Source organism: Podarcis tiliguerta, assembly GCF_965153285.1.
Source record: "Podarcis tiliguerta genome assembly, chromosome: 5".
Classification (NCBI taxonomy): Eukaryota; Metazoa; Chordata; class Lepidosauria; order Squamata; family Lacertidae; genus Podarcis; species Podarcis tiliguerta.
In genome coordinates, this window is record NC_139538.1 from 70743036 (window position 1) to 70764696 (window position 21661).

Genomic DNA, 21661 nt, shown 5'->3' on the forward strand with positions numbered 1-21661 from the left:
TAAACAATTGTTTTCACCTTCTATTGTAACATTTTCTTTTTCTCTCTCTTTCTAAACTGATCCTTATTGCTGTAATGCCCTTTTGTGAACTGTTTTGTGAGGTCTGTTTGAAAAGTGGTACATAAATATCTTAAATAAATAAGCTTCTCCAGCCAGGCATTTGACTACAGACTTCTAAGTTGCCTATAAATTTCATATTCACTGAATCCCTAGTAAAACAGAAACATGTAGAAATGAGCAGGTCAGGTGTTTTGGCCTTCCTTCTCCTTTCACACAAATGTCTCTCATATTAAACTGCCTTTGTAGGGAGCATATAGATTGAAAATTGAATGGTGTAAAGGCTGGAACCAAACCAAAATGGCTCAGAACACCAACTTCTAAGCTACACCGATCCTCAAAATTAACAGGACACCTATGAGAACTTGAGATTCATGCAGTAAGCCACCGAACCTCCACAGAAACCATGCTTGCATAAGCATCCTGGGAAATAACTGGTATTCCAGACAAACATCACACAACACCAACTGCCAAGTAGGATGGTTCCAAAATACTGCCCAGACTCCTGGAGTCCTTACTACGTGTGACAGAACAACCACCCCCTGGGACTTCTGCAGAGATCCAGATGCCAGGTCTGACCATTATATTCAATTGAAACTGATCTACCAGGTCCAGGCCACTTAGAAAGGGACAGGGGGTGATTCCCGGGAGTTATTTACTTACTTAATTACGAAGTCATCACCTGCAGTTTCATAAAAATACAGAAAGATTGCACGTAACATGTAAGTATGAAATCAACCAAAGCTCCATGTTTAGAAAGCATGTTGTAAAGACCTGTCTAGACAAAAAAGTGTTTGGAAGAGTGACATCTCAGGAAAAGGAGGGTTGGCTCCTGCTTGAAGTTCTATCAGCAGTGAGTTTCGCAGGGCAGGGCCTGCTAAAGGCTTGGTCCCTAGTTACGGCCAACTGAACCTCAGGGGAATTGGGAACCACCATAAGTGTCCCACTGGAGGGTCTCAGTGATCATGAGGAATCAGTTTAATCCCCAAGGTGCTTTTGGTCCAAGTGGTTTAGAGCTTTACAGAGTAAAACAAGGTTAGAGAGACTTCACTGTGAACTGCTCAATATGTCAGTGAGCAAGTCATTGTGAGCTCACTGAATGACTGTCTATCTGGTCCCCACACCCGAGATCCAGGCAGAGAGAGGCAAGGCAGAGGCACGGGCTTTGTGAGCTCTCCTAAGGCCAGGTAAGCTCGGATATCCATTCTAGCTAAGCAACATTATTCTGGAAAAAGTGATCCAGAACACCAGCTTCACGTGACTAGATGGGATTCATGGAATGGACCACAAAAATGTCTGCAGAAACTATGTTTCAATAGTAGTTCATATCCATAAAATACAGATTTGAATTTGGTTGGTTTGGCTAGACCAGAGGCAGAGGCAGATTTAGGGCAGTGCAAACAGTTCCCTTGCACTGGGCGCCAAGCTGAGATGGGCACCACAGGGTGTCACAACTATGTTGTACAGCACACGCATAACGGAAGGCAAGAGGCAGGGGGCACCGAATTTTGGCCTCTCCCAGGGCACAACTGAAATTTGAAAGAGCAAAGTCCACCCCTGCCAGTAGTTGGTCTATTTTTCCTGACACATTTTGGCTTACTACATAAATCTCATCTGAGTATGTGTGTCTGCTGAATTTGTTGGTTTAGCTAGCTTGAAAACTAACATTCTGGGTTGTTTTTCTAGAATACCATTTATAGACTAGAAGCGATCTGAAGGGGTTAACAAAATATAACATTGTAATGGTTTAAGTTCTGAAATATTGTTCTTACTTATCTTTAATACATCCCATTTTTTGGCATCATTTATATTTATGAGGGGGCCATTCTGGCCCATTCTGTTTGAGCTGATGTTTTTATTTCTCCAGTGCTCTTTACCAGAGAGAGTCTTAAAACACAAGTCCTTGTTGATTTCAATGGAAATTACTTCTAGGGATATGTGTTTGGGATTGCAATTTTGCACAGAAGTAAGTCTCATTTATTTCTATACAATTCACTCCCTGAAAATATGAAGACTGAGGAGCAGAATCACAACCACAAATAATGTTGGCTACTATGTTACAAATTTTAAGTTTTGAACTTTCGACCATTAGTGCAACACAGGTAATAATTAGGTGAACAGTGTGCAATTTTGTTTATTCAAAACTCATTTTCTAGATCTGTTCACTTGCCCTGGAGATACTAGCAATTTCAAAATAACAAATAAAGCAACTATAATGAAATTCAATAGCACACATTCCCTAGTATTGAAATGAGATCAGCTCATATTGTCCTTTTCCCTGGTGTAAACTGACAGTTCCTGAGACTCTGCAATATGTCATCAACATTTATTAATATTATAGCATTTTTAACATGTACTAAGTTTATAGTCATACTGTGGTGAAACTTGCAGTGTGATTATCATAGAATAATAGAATCCAAGAGTTGGAAGGGACCCCGAGGGTCATCTAGTCCAACCCCATGCAATGCAGGTATCTCAGCTAAAGCATCCATGACAGATGGCCATTCAACCTTTGCTTAAAAACCTCCAAGAAAGGAGAGTCCACCCACCACCTCTTGTGACAGTCTGGTCCATTGCCAAACAGCTCTTCCTGTCAGAAAGTTCTTCCTGATGTTTAGTCAGAATCCCCTTTCTCGTAACTTGAAGCCATTGGTTCAGGCTCTAGCTTCCAGAGCAGGAGAAGACAAGCTTGCTTCATCCTCTATGTGACAGCCCTTTGGATATTTGAAAATGGCTATCTTATATCCTCTTAGTCTTCTCTTTACCAGGCTAAACATACCCGACTCTCTCAACTGTTCCGCATAAGGCTTGGTTCCAGACCCTTGATCATCTTGGTCACCCTCCTCTGCACATATTCCAGCTTGTTAATATCCTTCTTAAATTGGGCACCCAGAACTGGACACAGCACTCCAGGTGTGGTCTGACCAAGGCAGAACAGAACAGAGCAGTACTATCACTTCCCTTGATGGGGACACTATACTTTTGTTGATGCCATCAAGAATAGCATCAGTTTTGTTTGTTTTTGCTGCTGCATCACACAGTTGACTCATGTTAAGCTTGAGTCACTAAGACCCCTAGATCCTTTTCACATGTACTACTGGTAAGCCAGGTGTCGTCTCCTCTCTTATATTTGTGCAGCTAGTTCTTCCTGCCTATTTCCTCTCCTGGGCTGGTTTCAAAAGAGGTGGCTGCTGTATCTTAGATTCTGCAAGGTTTTGACACTCCTTGTGTTTCCTGGAACTTTATTTGACCTAGGGCAGTCAGCTTCTTTCTTCCTGACTTCAACTCTCTGCTTCTTTATTCCCCAATCCAGTTTTCAGGCTATGCTAGACTCCAGTGCTACAGAAAGTAGTCAAATGACTTCAATATTATGTACACATCAATATTATGTCAGGGTGGTTTGTAACCCAAACAATAATATGCAAAGAGGGCCCCAATTACTTAACCTGGCATTTGGTATGCATAAAAAAAAGAAATAAATACCCTTCTCTTACACACACTCATGTATACATATATCTCACCTTCTCCTACCCAAGACAAATACCATTAATATTACACTACCCTCATTTCTCTGGAAGCCATTTTGTGTTGTCTCAGTTGCCGCAAGCTTTCTATGTTTTTGCCTGCAGTGATTTAATCTGAGCTTTGTAACAAGTTAGTTTTTTTAAATGCCTGGGGAAAGACTTGAACATAAAATTCACTGAGCTGGATAAAGTTGATGCTTGCAAGGCCATAACATACTGTGTATCCAGGTCAGCTAAAGAGGTGAAGGTAAGATTCACTCAGTACAGCTAGCTAATTTCCCTTCCAACCCTGTTTCGGAGGGCTTTGGGGGGGAGGAGAGATATATTGTGGATTGGGTATTGTTACAGCTTAAAGTATAAGACTACAGAGACTAACCCCCCCCCACACACACACACCTTGAGCCCTCTTTCTCAAGTCCTTCCTCTTTTTTCCCCTCCTCAGCATGCAACTTCAAGAAATAGTTTTGATTTAGCACAAACATCCATCCCACATTTGTTGTTGCATCCCAAAGTAGTTACGTGATTGCGTCAGCAGTTCAATGAATATATGCCTGACTGCACCATTGCTATGGTACTGGGTGGGGTCAGAGCTACATGGACACACTAGTGCAGCACCAGCAACCCTGCTAGTGAACCCACACAGCTCCATCCCAGTAAGCACCAGCCACATTGCCTGTTCTAAATTAGGGACACCAGTGCTACACATCAGGTCCTTGGTCCTTACTGTGTTTTTTGTATAGCTGGGGGGGCAGTTGGAAGAACTCCAGGAGCACCATGACTGGTACGGAGGCAAATATAGAGTATTTTCATGCAATAGGGCAAGAACTTGAACTCAAAATGGATGAAGGGATGTCACATCTAAAATGTGGTGACCCATCCCCCACCCCCAAATCAAACTTGTCTTTATTTCCAAAAGTGTCATGAAACACAATGCTTTGTTGCATTGCATTGATCTCCATGATCAGAAACACGGCTCAGGAAAGTGAAGAAATTTCGCTCGAAGTTTTGAACAGAGAGGACCTGGAGACTTGTCCCTGAAAACATCATTTACTTCAAGTTATTCACCTCAGTTTCTAAGGAAGTACTATTTTCTTTTGAGACATCATGATCTGTAGGTGCTTAGAAAGTGTGGGAATGATGAACAACTGATCCAGAACAATAGAACTCTTACATCTTTATATTGCATACTGTTGTATAACACCATTGTTTTGTATGTTCTATCTATATGCACTCTTTTTTTAAAGTGATAGGAGGCTCTCCTTGTTATTCCATCACCAGGGGAAGAGCAATGTGTGGTGACACAGGCTCAGGCCCTCTCTGTGGTAGTGGCCTGACTATGGGATGCCCTCCTCTTGCATATACAACTGCTGCTGCTAAATGTTCCTGTTTCAACACCAGATAGAATACCTGTTTGCCCAGGCAGTTTGTGGAATATTAATTTCTTTGTGATGTTAGCTAGCTGATGCAATGAAAAATCATTGAGGGCTCCATGCAGGTTTTATAACTGAGATTTTTTTAATGCTATGCCATGGTTACAACTGTTCTCAGTTTAATTAACATTGTTTGTTTAATTGGACTGCAATCTGGCCCTGGGATGGTTTGATGAAGGGTGGGTGAGAAATAACAAACAAACAACAAACAAACATTGCTGCTATTATGTTGTTTGCCACCCTATGCTTTATAATATGCTTTGTAATGTTACACTGCTATAGCATTATGTACATATGTGCTGTTGCTCCCCCCCCCTTATTTTCTTTTTTTGCTGGTATAGCAAGTTTAGAAATATTTCCCATGTTTTAATGCACTCCAATAGCAACTGATACCCTTTTTTAAAAAAACCCCACACACCTGAATCTTAAAAGCTATATTAAAATGCATTGAAATGACGATACAGTTTTATCTTCAGACATGACCTCTGACCACAGATGGAAGAGTATGAAAGTAAAATATGACACATTTCAAGACTAGTTAAAATGTATTGAATGTTTAAAGCTCCATCAAAAACATCTAAAGTGTTCAATTATTTAAGGTCAAAGGAAAAACTGCAAGGTCTCATCTGAGACTAGAAACTCATTTCAGAAAGTCCTCTCTTGAGAGATGGATGAAAATTTAGGATAGCATTACCAAAAAAATATATTTGTGGGAGTTATAAACAGGGAGCTCTGAACCCAGAAAGGTACAGGCTAAACTTATGGATGTTAACTTTGAAGTATACCATTCAGTGGAGTTCAGAACATAAGTGTGCACAGTCTTACCCACACCTGAGACCAAATAAAATCAATGAGACAAGGTAACTACATTGGTTCCCAATACGTTTCTGAGCACAATTCAAAGTGTTGGTGCTGACCTTTAAAGCCCTAAATGACCTCAGTCCTGTATACCTGAATAAGTGTCTCCACCCCCATCTGCACACTGAGGTCCAGCGTTGAGGGCCTTCTGGCAGTTCCCTCACTGTGAGGTTACAGGGAACCCGACAGAGGGCCTTCTCAGTAGGCACCCGCCCTGTGGAACGCCCTCCCATCAGATGTCAAGGAAATAAGCAACTATCTAACTTTTAAAAGACATCAGAAGGCAGCCCTGTTTAGGGAAGTTTTTAATGTTTAATGCTGTATTGTGTTTTTCATATCCGGTTGGGAGTCGCCCAGAGTGGCTGGGGAAACCCAGCCAGATAGGCGGGGTATTAATAATAATAATAATAATAATAATAATAGTAGTAGTAGTAGTAGTAATAATAATAACAACTAACTAACTTGTTATTAACTCACTCAACCCTTATTAGTGTTGTTGTTGTTGGTTGTATACCACCCTTCATCCACAGATCTCAGGGTGGCTCACAACATAAAATTACAATATAAAAACCACAAATACATTGTAAAGCTAAGAACAACAAACCAATATAATCATACTTGGTTGTCGAATGCCTTGGTACTCGAACGTTTTGGCTCCTGAATGTTGCAAACCCAGAAATGAGTGTACTGGTATGAGAACGTTTTTCGGAAGCCGAAAGTCCTACGCGACTTCTGATTGAGTGCAGGAGGCTCCTGCAGTCAACTGGAAGCTGCGCCTTGGTTTTCAAACCATTTTGGGAGTTGAATGAACTCCCAGAACGGATTAAGTTCGACAACCAAGGTACGACTGTAATCCCTTCTGCCCACAACACATTTAAAAGGGCATCAGATGGGACCTAAGCACAACATTTTTTTTCTGAATGAGAGTCATAGGTCTTTTTTTAAAATAAAGTATTTTAATACTTGGTTGGAAACCGCCCAGAGTGGCTGGGTAAACCCAGCCAGATGGGCGGGGTATAAATAATAATAAAATAATAATAATAATAGTAATAGTACTAGTAATAATAAAACAATATTTTCTAAATTTGTAATGCAAGCATCATTCTAAAGTGGCAAAAGCAGTTTCCGTAGTCCCTGTACCTGCTTAGGTGGGTTATTTTATCCCATTAAAGTTGTGGGCTTAAGCAGCCTAACTATATGGATGATAACAACACACAGGTACAATGGCAACTGATTTTATCGGAGCTGGATTGTGTTCTGGAGACAGAGAAACTTTCAGCCAGATGTAGTTAACTGCGTGGCTGCGATATGTATGACTATAGCAGTTCGACAAGCCTCATCTAGTATGTGATTACTTAGTACTGTATTTTGATCCCACTGTGCTCATTGGGCCTTACTCCCAAGTAAATTTGTTTAGGATTGCAGCTTTACTAGCAAAGTAGTAGATTTTGCATCAACCCAAAATGCTAATTTGCACGTCCAAGAGTCTGTAACTATTTTAAGCATAGCTTTAAATGGGGAAGGTGATTCTGAGCAGTTTCATTGGCTTCCGAACCCAACATTTTTCACTGAGTGACCCTTTTGCATCCCAGATTAATACCTGTCAAATTAAGCTGCCTATTGGTTTAAATTAGCAAGTGCAGTAAGTTCTTGGGTACTGTCTGTACCTATAAATATTTTTTAATAGCACTAACAAGTGCTTCCACATCAACAGCATTAATAAAGTATGCATCTACAGTCGAAAATCGATTAATTGTGACAGAAGAACAGGAGATTGTAGCAGGAGAAACATTTTCTTGCACCAATGGTTGCAATAATTATTATTATTTTTAAAAAACAAAACAAGAAATCTATTCAGTTTTTAGGAGTCACTTCCATGATTATTAAACTAATAAGTCAGAAAAGCAAAGCAGCACAGCTGTGTCTGTTTGCACATCAGTGGGCACATGGATTCAGTGTTGTTTTTTAATCAAGAAAAAGTAACAATTTGAACTACTTCACTGGTTTGGCAGTCTTTACTTTTGAGAAGTACCTCCTCTTGGCTGAGAGATAGGGCATGCACCAACAGTGGTTTCCTATGAGCAACCTGGGCAGCCCTGACTAACAGACAGAAGGTTTCTGGTGTGGCTCGTATCTGAGCTTTTGTGACATGGTTTGAATTTTACTTCAGCAGCTTATGTCTTTTGCAAGAGAGAGGCACTCTTTCACGTAGGGGCTTGGCCCATGTAGGCGAGGATACATTTCCATTAAAAGAAAGCAAACCGTACATCTGTATACTACCAACATGTTAGCATTTTTCTCATCACCCTTCTTGAATAAAAGAAACAAGATTGGTTCACGAAGTCACACAAATATACAGTGCAATTCCTGGCTTCAAAATAAGCACCTTGAGCAGAAATTACCTCAGACAATATCTGATCAGTGGGAACAGAAGACCACCTCCAATGTTATGCCTTGCAGTTGCCAAATTGCCCAAAGGCAGTTTTACTGTATTTACAAGCATTAGGTTTCTGTCCCTAATGCCAACCAGTCATTTCATTGTTCTCACAGCTGCAGAAGGCTAAAGCAAGATGTCTCAAAGACACTAAATGGTAAATTATAGGACCCTCAAGAATGGCAATATTCAACCCTTTTAAGCCTGAAGTGTCTCATTGCAAGAAGAATCAATGATTAAAGAGTGTTTCATCCTAGAGTGATGGTAGTGGTGCCAGGATTAAGATCACTGTGGCATCTGTTGATCCTTCAAAAGCAGTCTCCTTAAATATTTCCACTTCAGAAGATTTCCAGTTATCTTTTTTTCAGTTCTGAGGGTGTTTATGCAAGTTTTTGTTAAGTTTATGGCACCCTCTTGGGCACAAGAGGCAAGTTTTTCCCTACCCAAACAATATCTTCTTAGGTCTTGTCCAGGGATGAGGCCTGTTTTGCCCGTCTCAGAAACCACTACTTCATTTTTTCCCAACCAGCTTGAGAGCTTTTTTCCTCAGCACAGATATGAGAAATGCTAGATTCATGACAAAATTGCACTGCTGATGACAACATCCAGTAGTGAGACACTGACCAGGACTTTGACCATTTGTGGATATTATACCAGGCCAACCACTAGACATGATTGTCTTCTGACAGGAGTGATTGTTCTGGATTTCACATTGCTGTTTTCAGAGAGTTCTTATCTCGTTTCTAGTTTGAGATGTTAAAGCAAATATGACTACAGATGTAGGCCGTGGAGTGCTGTCAGCCTTCCCACTAGGTGACGGACTCTCCCCATGGCTGCCACTGAATGAAGGGCAAGAGCACATGGGGATAGGATTTATTGGCTGATGTCAGTACAGTGGTGCCCCACAAGACGAATGCCTCGCAAGACGGAAAACCCGCAAGACGAAAGGGTTTTCCGTTTGCAGAGGCGCTTCGCAAGGCGAATTTCCCTATGGGCTTGCTTCGCAAGACGAAAAATGACGAAAAAATTTGATTTTTCCCCCCACTCCAAAACCCCTTTTCCTGAAGCGCTAAGCTGCTAAAAGCATTTTAGCAGCAAAAACGCTAATCCCCCAAGCCTTAAAAAGCCGTTTTTAGCCCTGAAAATGTCAATAGCGCTAATAGCGCTAATCCATCAATGGGCTTGCTTCGCAAGACGAAAAAACCGCAAGACGAAAAGACCCGCGGAATGGATTCTTTTCGTCTTGCGAGGCACCACTGTACATGTGGCTGGTACTGGGTGCCCATCACTGGATCAAAAATCAGCTCTGGTCACATCTGTGGGGAGTTGTCACCTGCAGGTGGGAAATATGAGGCTAAAGTGGTGTGAAGGGAGTCCCTGAAACCAGAAGGAGAACAGCAGAGGAAAAGAGGGGTCAGGAGACTGGAACTGGGAGCCAACAATGGTCACCACATGCAGAGCTACCAATGCACCTCCCCAGAGACCCAAGATAGTCTCGAGAGAGAAAGGTTGAAGAAGGAGATGATGGACATCCCAGGAAGAGGAACTGGCTAGGGGAAAGAACTAGGGAGAAGCTCAAAAAGCAGACAAGCCAGGAAGAGAAGAATATTTGCATGCCCTATGAGGTGATGAGGGGAGGAAGAAGGATTTTGCTTTCTCCTCAAAGACCCCAGGTTCTGTCACTTGTCCATGCCTTGAGCTCAGCTGAACTGCTAATGTCTCCACAGTGCTACAGCTATAACTAGCAAGCACTTCTGAATTATGGGGATATTGTGTTTGGTACCAGTGTGTTCAATGGAGCCTGTGAAGAAAAGGAGGTTCAAAACGCCTTACCACTGGAGGGCATGACAAGGATATTTACTCATCACTATATTGGTGTCTATTATCAACAACAGTTGTCATAGTGGCTCCCAGAGAGGCCCACAGAGTGTTCTCCTTAGGCTTGATAACTACCGCATTAGCAAAGAATCTTGACTTCAGAAGCCAGATGCACAGCCAAGAAAGGATTAGTTAGCAGACTATGAGGGTAAGCAGGTTAGCATTCTGGGCCTTCTCTGAATGGTATCAAGGAGTTAACAATTCTCATCCATTTTGACAAATCCTATATTATTTATTCACCAGAGAAACATGACGTCTTTCATTCTCCAACTGGAAGTCCGCAAGATCATAATCAAGGTGGTGATGAATTTTACTACATTTTCAAGCAGTGCGCATAGGAGGGATGACTGAGATTAACACAGCAGACTGGCTCATCAATGAGTCAGAGTGGATTCTCTATCTCCATTATTTCAAATGGGTAGCCTGCCAAATAAATATATACACATACACGTTTGAGCCAAGACACCTGGTTCAGCTGTTCCCGCTTAGGATTCACAGAGTGATTATCCATACAGCGGAGATTAGCATGATAGGTAAAGTCTGACTGCAGGAACTGGAATGTCTCAGCCAGTGCTGGGCTTACAAATAGCCACCAGGAGAAGTGCATTGTGTGATAGTGGCATGAAACTTTCTCTGTAGTAGCCCTCCTTCTCTGAAATGCCTGCTTCTCAGAAATGGTGCCAACTTCACATGAGTTTTGGTACCATTTTAAAATGCATATTTTTATTCAGGCGCTTGGAAGCAGTTAAGTGAAGTGGTCAGCTGCGACTGTGCACCTCACCCACTGCATTGTTTGATGTGCTATGAATAATTTTAAATGGCTGTTTTATGTTTAAATGGATTTGTCTATCTGTATGCAGAAGGGAGGGTTTATAAATCAAACCAAATAAATGAATAAACCTGAATCACTAGAGAAAGGGGAAACGGAACTTACAATAACTTTTTCATTCTTTGGGATTCCTGGGTAGAGTAGCCTCCCCACCCCACCAAAAAAAGACAGCCTGACAGTCAGAGGCAGAAGCATGAGCCAGTAGTCTCTGGTATGTTATTTTTGTATGTCTGAATTTATCAGTGTTCATCTTGGATATCCTGTGTCTCCAGTGAGACCTCCCAATGTTCCTTCAGCAGGACTGAATCCTTCTGCTCTCTGTATATGGTCATAGGAGAGGCAAAAGAGGTACAGTGTCTTCTTCCCTTGCCCTCCTCCTGATTGTGTGGAATTTTAAAAAAACAACCCCTAATTAAATATTGGCCCGACTTTCAAATTGGCCCGACTTTCAAATTCAGGAACCGATCCAAGACATATGTTCTCTGGGTCTGTTTGGGGCCCTGGGTTGGTGGGAGCGAAAACTGTGCACAGCCTAAAATTAACAAATTACACTATCCTTTCATAACTCAGGGACGCAGGCAACGCTGTGGATTAAACCACAGAACTAGGATTTGCCGATCAGAAGGTTGGCGGTTCGAATCCCTGCAACAGGGTGACCTCCAGTTGCTCGGTCCCTGCTCCTGCCAACCTAGCAGTTCGAAAGCACATCAAAGTGCAAGTAGATAAATAGGTACCGCTCCGGCGGGAAGGTAAACAGCATTTCCGTGCGCTGCTCAGGTTCGCCAGAAGCGGCTTAGTCATGCCGGCCACATGACCTGGAAGCTGTACGCCGGCTCCCTCGGCCAATAAAGCGAGATGAGCACCGCAACCCCAGTCGGCCACGACTAGACCTAAAGGTCAGGGGTCCCTTTACCTTTACCTTTCATAACTCATTCTCTCCCCCCCCCCTCATTTCTTAGAATTTCAAGGCAATGCTGGGCAGTTTCAGCTGAGGACACAAAAATATCAAGTTCTTCAGGTCAAAAGCATAAAATGCATTTACCAAGGTAAAGTCACATGCCTTATAGCAAAACTTCCACCAAGAAACTTTCACCAGATATGCTATTCCTTTAAAATTAGAAAGCAGAAATCCTAAAGTGAATGAAGACGATTAAAATTGTGTCCAAGTCAACAAGTCTGTGTTACAAGTCATGTATTTTCAATTAGATATTCATACAGTGTGGAAGTGAGCTTAGATGCGCCGATGTATCAGTAGCATCAACAGAAATATTCATCATCATTATCACTTTCATCTGGCAGAAATTAGCAGCAGATGTTATGGAACTTTTCCACATTTATACTCCAAGTCCACAACTCCCACTGAATACAAAGGAGTAGAACACAATGAATTATAGGATGAAAATCTATAGTTTTGAAACTGCCTCATAAGCAAGGATTGGCAGCGAAGTAGCTTTAAGTCTACAACGCTGCTGGCTGCTCTGATCTCTCTGTATGGGTGACTTAAAACATATTGTCTCTCAACCAATCAGAATGCAAGTTACTGATCCATTAGTAGAAATATGCTCAAAGCATTCCTGTTTCCATAATGATTGTTTAGTACATTTTCACAACAGTGCAGTATGCAGTACTCAGATAGCTTGCTTCTGCTTTAGGCTAGTCAGGGAACAGAGATCTGCTTAAATATGACAGATTGCCTCATAAACTGGTATACCCACTAGAAGCTCTGTTGGGTTTGAGCAAGCATTCCTGCCGAGGAATTAGCCATAAATTGACTTCCACTCTGTATATCTGGAGAAGGCGGGGATGAAAATGGCTGCATGCTGGTTAGCATCCACTGCAGCATGACAGCAGTGGTTTTCAAACTTTGTTCCATGGGAACTCTGAAGTTCCTTGGAAGATTACCAGGGGCTTCTCGGTGATGTCAGACAAGCTTCCCTGAAAAACAGATTGCCCATAATCCATTATATCACCCAGAGATGTATTCTGTATTTTCTTTAAAATATTTTGAGTAAGTGTCTAACACAAGCATAAGGAAATCCTAGAAAAACACACGCCAAAAATGATCAAAACCATTCTTTTTTGTTCCCTCTAATAGCAAAGTTGGGAGGCTGAGTGGAAATTTGGAATATGGATACATATATTCCTTTTCCTTGTCACAGCAATGTAACACAACAACAGCATGCAACAGGATAATAGAGATATAAAGCATAATTTGCTTGGTCTGGCTGCCAACAATTTAAGAAAATGTGAGAAGGATATCTTATTTTATATTTAAAAGAATTAAAATGGTTTATTTTAATTAAACAGCAACAGACCAACAGGAACCTGCAAGCTTCTATGGTTTACAAAGTACTGAGCACAGTTGACTCTGAGCATATGCAGATAAGAATAGAGTAACTCACCACATTCTCTAGGAAGTGTAACTTCCAGGATCATATTGAACACCAAAGAGAGAAACTCCCACCTTGTGTTGGAGGTGGGTGAAAACGCACAGCTATGCTATGATGCTGGATTTCTCTATTGTTCTCTATGGGCAGCACTCACTTCTGTGGCAGCAGCAGGGAGATATAAAGAAACCAAAGGTTTGACAGACTGTATGAGTCTATCACTTTAGTCTATAACTGAGAGCAGGTGACTCACAGAAAGAAAGAGAGAAAGAATTGACTTGCTGAGACCCCTAACAACTTTATCGCGTGCATGGATTAGAGCTGGGAGATACAAGCCATGAAGTTAAACTTCTCTTCCTGCTTTATAACAGGAAGGATGGAGAGGAAGGCAAAGGGATGACCATCCCCATTCCCCAAGAGGCTGGAACAATGCTTCTGAGCCAAGCTGAAGCAGGAGCAAGCTTCTTAGGGAAGTGGGGATACACTGCACCATTTTGCTGCCGGTCCCACTTGCTAACAGAAACATTAATCACAACAGCGGAAACAAGAGGAAACTATTCAGAGCCAGCCAAAGGTTCTCAGAGCTACCTATGGTTTGTTACTAAAAGAGAATATGGAAGGACCAAGGCAAATTTCCAAAGAGAAGGAGAGCTCTCCACTAACAAGGCACTGCCCTACCTTGCCATTTGCCATAGGCAAAGGACCCCTGGATGGCTAAGTCCAGTCAATTTCAACTATGGGGTGTGGTGTTTCTCTCCGCTTTCAGGCCAAGGGTGCAGGTGTTTGTCTGCAGTCAGCTTTTCTGAGTCATGTGGCCAGGATGACTAAACCACTTCTGGCGCAACAGGACACCGTGAAGAGTACCAGAGCACACAGAAACACCTTTTACCTTCCCGCCGCATTGGTAACTATTTATCTACTTGCGCTGGTATGCTTTTGAACTGCTAGGTTGGCAGGAGCTGGGACTAAGCAACAGAAGCTCATCCCATCATGAGGATTCAAACTGCCAACCTTAGGATTTGCAAGCCCTTTACCATCTATCATATTTCAGTGGGTGGAGGCACTCAGACAAGGCCTTTGGGGAATAGCCCAACCTGTGGGTAGATTTATATGGGAGCAGGTAGTTGCACTGGATTGCTGAATATGATTTAATGGTGTGGTCTCAGCTCACAAGGAGAAGTAAAGGGGCTGACCAATTCTGGCCAATGCTCAATTTAACTGAAAGAACATGCCCCAGAAAATCCACTGCAATGTGCAAGGGTTCCATTAGAAGACAGTGATTTCTCAGCAGACAAGTTGATGTAGAAAGTGTTCCTTGAAAGAAGAAAGTTTGGAAAATTAGGAGTGTCATAGGAAGAACAGAGCTCACTTTGATCACAGGCTTACTTTTAATAGAGGATTAGGGGGTGTATTGATTTCTACTCTCTCGGCCATTGTTTAGAGCACCTCTCAAATGGCTGACATTTTACTCTAACTGTTTTTTATCCTTTTCAATAAACAAGTTATTGATTATTTTTAACAGGTTTTGGATTGACAAGTTCCACTTAAAACAATAGCTAGTTTAGATTATATAGCCCCTCTCCATAGCAGCCCAGGACTGTGGAAAGTTGAAGGAGTCACTGCTACATGGAAACCTTTTCTAGATTCCATTCTGATTAAGATGTAACATTTGAAGCCTAAAGCTCTACAATTTAGAATAATTGCATGCATATTAACAACAACTACTAGGACATTTGTCTTTTGGGAATTGGGTAATTACAAGGGCTGCTGACCAATTATAATGTTTAGTTAATTAACTGTGTTGCTTTTAATCAATTAAATGACCAATTAATCTATTAAGTACTAGGATACAACAACGTTCACCAATCTTGTGTTGCTTGTAAATTTGTTTTTTCACTTTCCATTTTTATAATTTAAAATGCAGTCTCATTCTCATGCATTTTGATATTGCAATTAAAAATATAGCCATCCTTTGGCGCTTTTAACAAGTAAACCACAAAATTGCACCCAACCAAAAACAAAAACCCTGCAGTATGCTCTAATGTGGTGGAGAGAATTTTATATGACCACAGCTGTGACAGCCCAACATGGGCCTAATTTTGCCAGTGCTGCCAGTGTAATGGGGTGGACAGGGGGAGATGCAAATTGCAAATGCTAATTTTATGTAAGTATAATCAGTTAAAAATGACTCATTAGCGAAGACTAAGGCTGAACTGAGGGGGAAATAGCAAAAAGAAAACTGGAGGAGCTTAAATTTCACCAAAAAAGAACTACATATGAGGCTGAAGTCTTAATCCTGTATATGGGCTGGTTTACAGGAAATGTAAATGTGAGGAATGTGATTCCAGCTGCCAAACTACTCACTGGAATTGCTTTTCCCACCCCGACACCCCTGGATGAATATATGTGTACCAGGTACCAGCTGCCATTATTTGTAGATGATTTGGAGCAAGAACCAGTGCAAAGCTGCCTGTTCACCAGAGGTATACAACTTAGTACACTGAGGGTTTATGGTAAGCAGCATGAAAACAAAACAAAAACCCAGCCAGGTTATTTTTCTCTTAGCTGATTGGCAACTCTGCTATACCTGCATGTCAACTGTGTACTGTTAATGTTCTTTCTGTGACTGAGGAATCTCCTGATAACTTTGAGAACTTGAGCTATACTAGTTAAATAGCCAACTAAAAATCAGGCATCCCATGAAAACAAACTTAGACCAGCTGTCCTATTGAGACTGCAAAATCAAATTTATAATTTTTGCATTCCACTAATTCATGGTGTATAGTTAAAGCTATGGTTTTCCCAGTAGTGATGTATGGAAGTGAGAGCTGGACCATAAAGAAGGCTGATCGCCGAAGAATTGATACTTTTGAATTATGGTGCTGGAGGAGACTCTTGAGAGTCCCATGGACTGCAAAAAGATCAAACCTATCTATTCTGAAGAAAATCAGCCCTGAGTGCTCACTGGAAGGACAGATCGTGAAGCTGAGGCTCCAATACTTTGGCCACCTCATGAGAAGAGAAGACTCCCTGGAAAAGACCCTGATGTTGGGAAAGATGGAGGGCACAAGAAGAAGGGGACGACAGAGGACAAGATGGTTCGACAGTGTTCCTGAAGCTACCAGCATGAGTTTGACCAAACTGCAGGAGGCAGTGGAAGACAGAAGTGCCTGGCGTGCTCTGGTCCATGGGGTCATGAAGAGTCGAACACAACTAAACAACAAAATTCATAGTGTCACTGCATTCAGCATGGGAAACCAAAGGATAAAAAAATAATAATTTGCTCGCTCTGTTCCTAGATGCTTTACTTTGTATCAGCACACTTGTACCAGGGCTTCAACTGGCCTGATAAATGATACGGTAGTTTTTCAAATCAACTGGGACAAGTCAGGTGACAAATTATTTCCATTAGCCTCAGCAGAATTGAAACAAACAGATCAATACAAATGATTTGCTGCAAGTTTAGATCATAAATTTTCTTTTGCCTAGTTTTATCATTTGAAAATGGAAACATTTTCCCCATTGTGTGTGGGGAAAAGGTTCATTACAGATTTGATCATTTCTAGTTAGCATCTAACTGCCCACCATTTAACTCCAAAGATGTTTTAGAGGCTGTTATTTTCTTCTATGGCAGGCAACAACGTTATTTTGAAAGGATGATAAACAGCAAATAGGAAAAGGATCCTATTCCTCTAGAAATCATATTTACTTTGAAATTACAGGCAAAAATAATTTTAACATTTCATGCTTTGTATCATGATTAATAGGAACTGCTTTGCTAGATTACAGTAAGATTAGTTTTTATTTAATTACATTTATATTCACGTTTCCTCTAGGGAGCCAAAGGTGCTGTCCCTCCCTCCCTCCCTCCCTCCCTCCCTCCCTCCCCAGTTTATCTTCACAACCACCCTGTGATAAAGATTAGGTTGTGAGATAGTGGATGGTATCCAATGCACTTGTTTCATTAGTACAATGATTTGCACTTGCAGAGTTGAACTTGCAGTGTCCCCTACACACATCCAGCACCCTCCCCAAATTGGAGGGTTGGGGAATTCCTAGAAAATATTTAGGGGGCATGGGAGCAGGAGAGATGGAGAAAATTGCATTACACAAACAGAAATCCTCACAGCACTATATTTCCATGAGCTGCTCTGGTTCGCTAGAAGCGGTTTAGTCATGCTAGCCACATGACCTGGAAGCTCCCTCTGCTAGTAAAGTGAGATGAGCGCCGCAACCCCAGAGTTGTCTGCAGCTGGAGCTAATGGTCAGGGGTCCCTTTACCTTTACCTTTACCTTAAATATAATCCAAGACTAGTTCAAGTTCATTCAGTGAGCTTCATGGCAGATTGACTATTTCTACCCTGGTCTTCCAGGTCCTAGGCTGAGACTCTAACCATTGGGCCACAATGACTTTAAATCAAGCAAAATCAAGCAAAAGTGGCTAGCCAGATGTCTCTGGGAACTCTGAGATCTTGCAAGCAAAGCATCAAGGCAAGCTCCACACCTATTTTGCCCTTTTCCTATACTTGTTGGTCGGTGGAATCATGGAATTGTAGAGTTGGAAGGGACCACGAGAGCCATCTAGTCCAACCCCCTGCAATGCAGGAATCTTTTTGCACAACGTGGGGCTCGAACCCACAACCCTGAGATTAAGAATGTCATGCTCCCCTGACTGAGCTGGTATACTGCTTCTGAATATGGAGGCTCCATTTTGTTATTGTGACTATTTGATTTTTATAATAGGAAGGGGATGGTGGAAGGTTGGGGTCTTGGTGTTAGAGCAGATGCTTAGCATGCAAAAGGTCCCAAATCCAATTCTTGGCATTCCAAGTAAAACTAGAAAAGAATCCTGCCAGAAAGCTTGGAGAGCAGTCAGTCCAGACAATGGTGAGCTAGATATCCAAAATCTTACTCTATAAAAGGCAAGTTCCTATGTTCCTTTCATCTCTAGCAGTTTGCCAAATGGGAGAGGGAGGAGGCAGGTCACAAAACACTTATGCTATAATGAAAACGGTGTAGTGGGGGGTGTTTCATATATGCATACATTAAAAGGTGCCTCTCTTTCTTGTAATTACTCTGAATTAAACTAGAAACCCTAAATGACCATTTATTGTATGCTGGAGAGAGATAAGAATAAAGCTTTTATGAAATTTCCTCTGTGTGTCAATCATCCATCCAAAAGAAAGAGGCAAAAGGGCTCAGCGTTCCCACTGGAAGTAAGCAAATTCTTATAAGATGAGTTTGGCCTTAACTTACCTTGCCTGCTCAAGGTAAGCTGAGTGGCTTGTTGAGTGAGCTACCAGTTACCCTTCATAGTGCCATTAGGTTAGTTACCCCATATAATTCCTCTTTAAATGGATCTTGCTCCTGCAGTGGGGTTTGAACTCTTGTCTGAGGAAGAGCCTATGCACTTGTCATGCATGCCCCCTCCCAAGCAAGCTGTTGCATTGGACTGCCTATACACCCTTCCCTGTGGTTAGGCATTCAAAATGGTGGTTATTCATCATGGGAGGGGGGCTCTCAGTACTCCCTGTGCCACTGGCTGCTGATGTGAGAGCACCGTGGGGACTTTATGCCTGGTGGATTGTTCCTCATGTGTGTGGTGTCCATTTGGCTAAGCTCACTGGGGTGTTTCCCCTTGCTGCATGTGGATAGCCTCAATTCATCCATGGCTAACATGGAAGGGTCATGGGCATGCTGCTCCATGATGGGGGTATGTTGGCAGGATTGCCACAAAAGTGGGTCCCACTGAGTTCAATAGGACTCACTGCCAAATAAGTATTCATTGGATTGGCCATGCTAGCTGCATTCACTCGGGTGGACTGTGAATCAAGCAGCCCAAACTTTACCAGACCATTTCCTTGTCAAGTCTATTGTACATTTCCTTCCTAGTTAATGGGCTGACTTCAGATCACTTCTCATTTTGGTAGAGCGAAAAACATAATCACACTTGTTATGAAGGATCACAATAATTCACCGGAAGAGCAAACAGCTCTACAAGCTACTTACATATTTATTAAGCATTATACAAAGATGCATGAAAACAACAGGCTAACAGCCTCACCAGCATACAAATCAACACCAGAATTGTTCCCTTGCATAGCTATATCCAGGTTAATTAAAACTAAGTGCAACAGTATACCCCCCATTCTTCCCAGACACTGCAAGACAAGGTCTGGGAATATAAAAAGGCTGGAGATTTAATTAATCCTGTAGAGTGAAAGCTAATTTACTCTTTAGCAATACACCGCACATCAGTTGGAACTGTTTTAACTTCCTCAAAAAGAGTAACTGATAATATATGCATACAGCCTATATCTCCGAGTCATGCCAGCAAAAAGCAGCATTAAGGTCGGCACCCATATTTCTTCAAAGCTCACTTGAAATATACTGGGGCTACGATGTTACCATCTATACCAGAGAACAGTATATATTATATCAGTGGTTCCCAATTGGTGGTCCACAGACCCCAGGGAGTTTGCATAACCCACCCAGGGTAACAAAAACTACCAGAGATATATCAGCATTTTCAGAAGTAGTGGGTCCATGCCTTGACTTTTTTTAAAAAAACAGGGGGTTCGCAGTGCTTAGCTAATTAGAAACCACTTTCTAATATAATTTTGCTTGTCAGTCTCAGTGTGAGATAAACCGTCATTTCCTGGTTAGTAAAAGAACGTTTTAGTGATAATAATTGATCAGAAGCATGTAATTAATATATTATATGTCCATTGCTTTTATTATATTTGAAAGAGCTCCGCTTCCTCGAAGTAAAAGTCCATAACAAAGGAATCATGCTACTCAACTTTCACAAGAGTGGGTTAAGGATATTCAAAGCATCATTCAAAGCATTACTTACTTAATTTTCAACATTAGGCTTGTAGCAAACTTTAACTGGTACATATTCTGTATTCATATTTTGTGTAGAAACATAGTGATGTGAAGTAACAGATTTCCAACAGGATACTTACCCAATATTCTGAAACGTTGAAGGTTCAGCACAATAATTAGTGCCATCCTCTCCTATCACAGCTTCAAAGTGAAGCAAAATCCTACGAAAATACCTCTTGTGACCACCTCATCAATTTCACTGTGTGAAGCTGATTTTTAAAAGTCATCATGAGGCCAGTAGGAGGTGGTGACATCATAATTACCTCCACCAACTGCCTTTCCTATGCATTAGAATTTTTAAGTACTTGAAGCCCATTGGCTGCAACCAATCCAACTTTACTCTAGGTCTCCTGCTGCCATGTACAGCTTGAGTTTCTACTCTCTATGACAACCCTTTTCAACCTTGGGTCACCGGATGGTGTTGGACAACTTCCATCATCCCCAGCCAACCTTGTCAATATCCAGGAATTATGGGAGTTGTGATCCAACAATATCTGAGGAGAGCACTCAAGGTTGAGAAAGGTTGCTCTGTAACAAGCACAGGTTCTCCTACAGCCTGCTCAGTCCTTGATGGAGAACTTCTACATGAATAGGCAACAGTGCTAGCAAAGCGTTTCTTCTTCCATGGACTTTTATCAATATGAAACTGGAAAAACTGGGAGTACTCTGAAACATGGTTCTTACGTTTTCAGGATACATACAATGGAGTCTAAAGTGCCCAGCTGTTACAAGGCTTATGGATGCTGATAGAGCTCTCAGGCTTTATGGATTTTTCAGTGATTAAACAATAGTAATTTCTTGGTGGAGTTCAGTGCAAGGACAAACACACTCCCATCTAAGGCTGAAAATGCTTAGTGTGTGTTCATAGATATTTAATATTTCAGTCTTTAGACAGGGGGATTCACCCATGAATACATCATTTAATATTATGTACAGCTGAACATGTGAGCTGCCACCTTAGATACAAATTATGTCTGGGATAATGTGAGGTGATAGGACTATGAAGAGTAACAAGAAGTCCTATAAAATGCAAGACTCGCTCCCCCCCACACACCCAAAGCAGAAGTAGTATTTTCCAAATGAAGAGAAACACAAACTCCCTTGTCCCACCAAAAGTAGGTTGATAATAAGGTAAAGAAGTAGAAAAGTAGCACATTGCTAATGCCATTAAAAACAAAGACACACAAAAATCTTTAAATGCATCTGAAGTACAAACCAAGCTAGGAGGCTGATGGATCATTCTGTGACAAAATGACAAAGGAGGGGGAAGCTTTGCTGGAGGAGAATAAGGAGACTGCAAAGAAGTTAAATGAATTCTTTCATTCAGTCTTCACTGCAGAAGCCTTGAATGACTGAACAATTTCCTCCCTCCCCCC

General features: G+C 41.6%; 1 protein-coding gene and 1 long non-coding RNA gene across 3 annotated transcripts in view; one reads left to right on the forward strand and one right to left on the reverse strand.

Moving 5' to 3' along the window:
• LOC310677313 (uncharacterized protein) overlaps positions 1-21661 on the reverse strand; it is a 728781-nt gene that overhangs the window by 398764 nt on the left and 308356 nt on the right. The gene's annotated exons all lie outside the window — the stretch shown is intronic.
• On the forward strand, positions 1181-12184 carry LOC310677798. 2 transcript variants are annotated; one of them, XR_014511459.1, is made up of 3 exons: positions 1181-1244; positions 10425-10478; positions 11970-12184. It is a non-coding gene; the product is annotated as an uncharacterized lncRNA (long non-coding RNA). The 2 variants fall into 2 exon arrangements; XR_014511460.1 differs by lacking the exon at positions 10425-10478.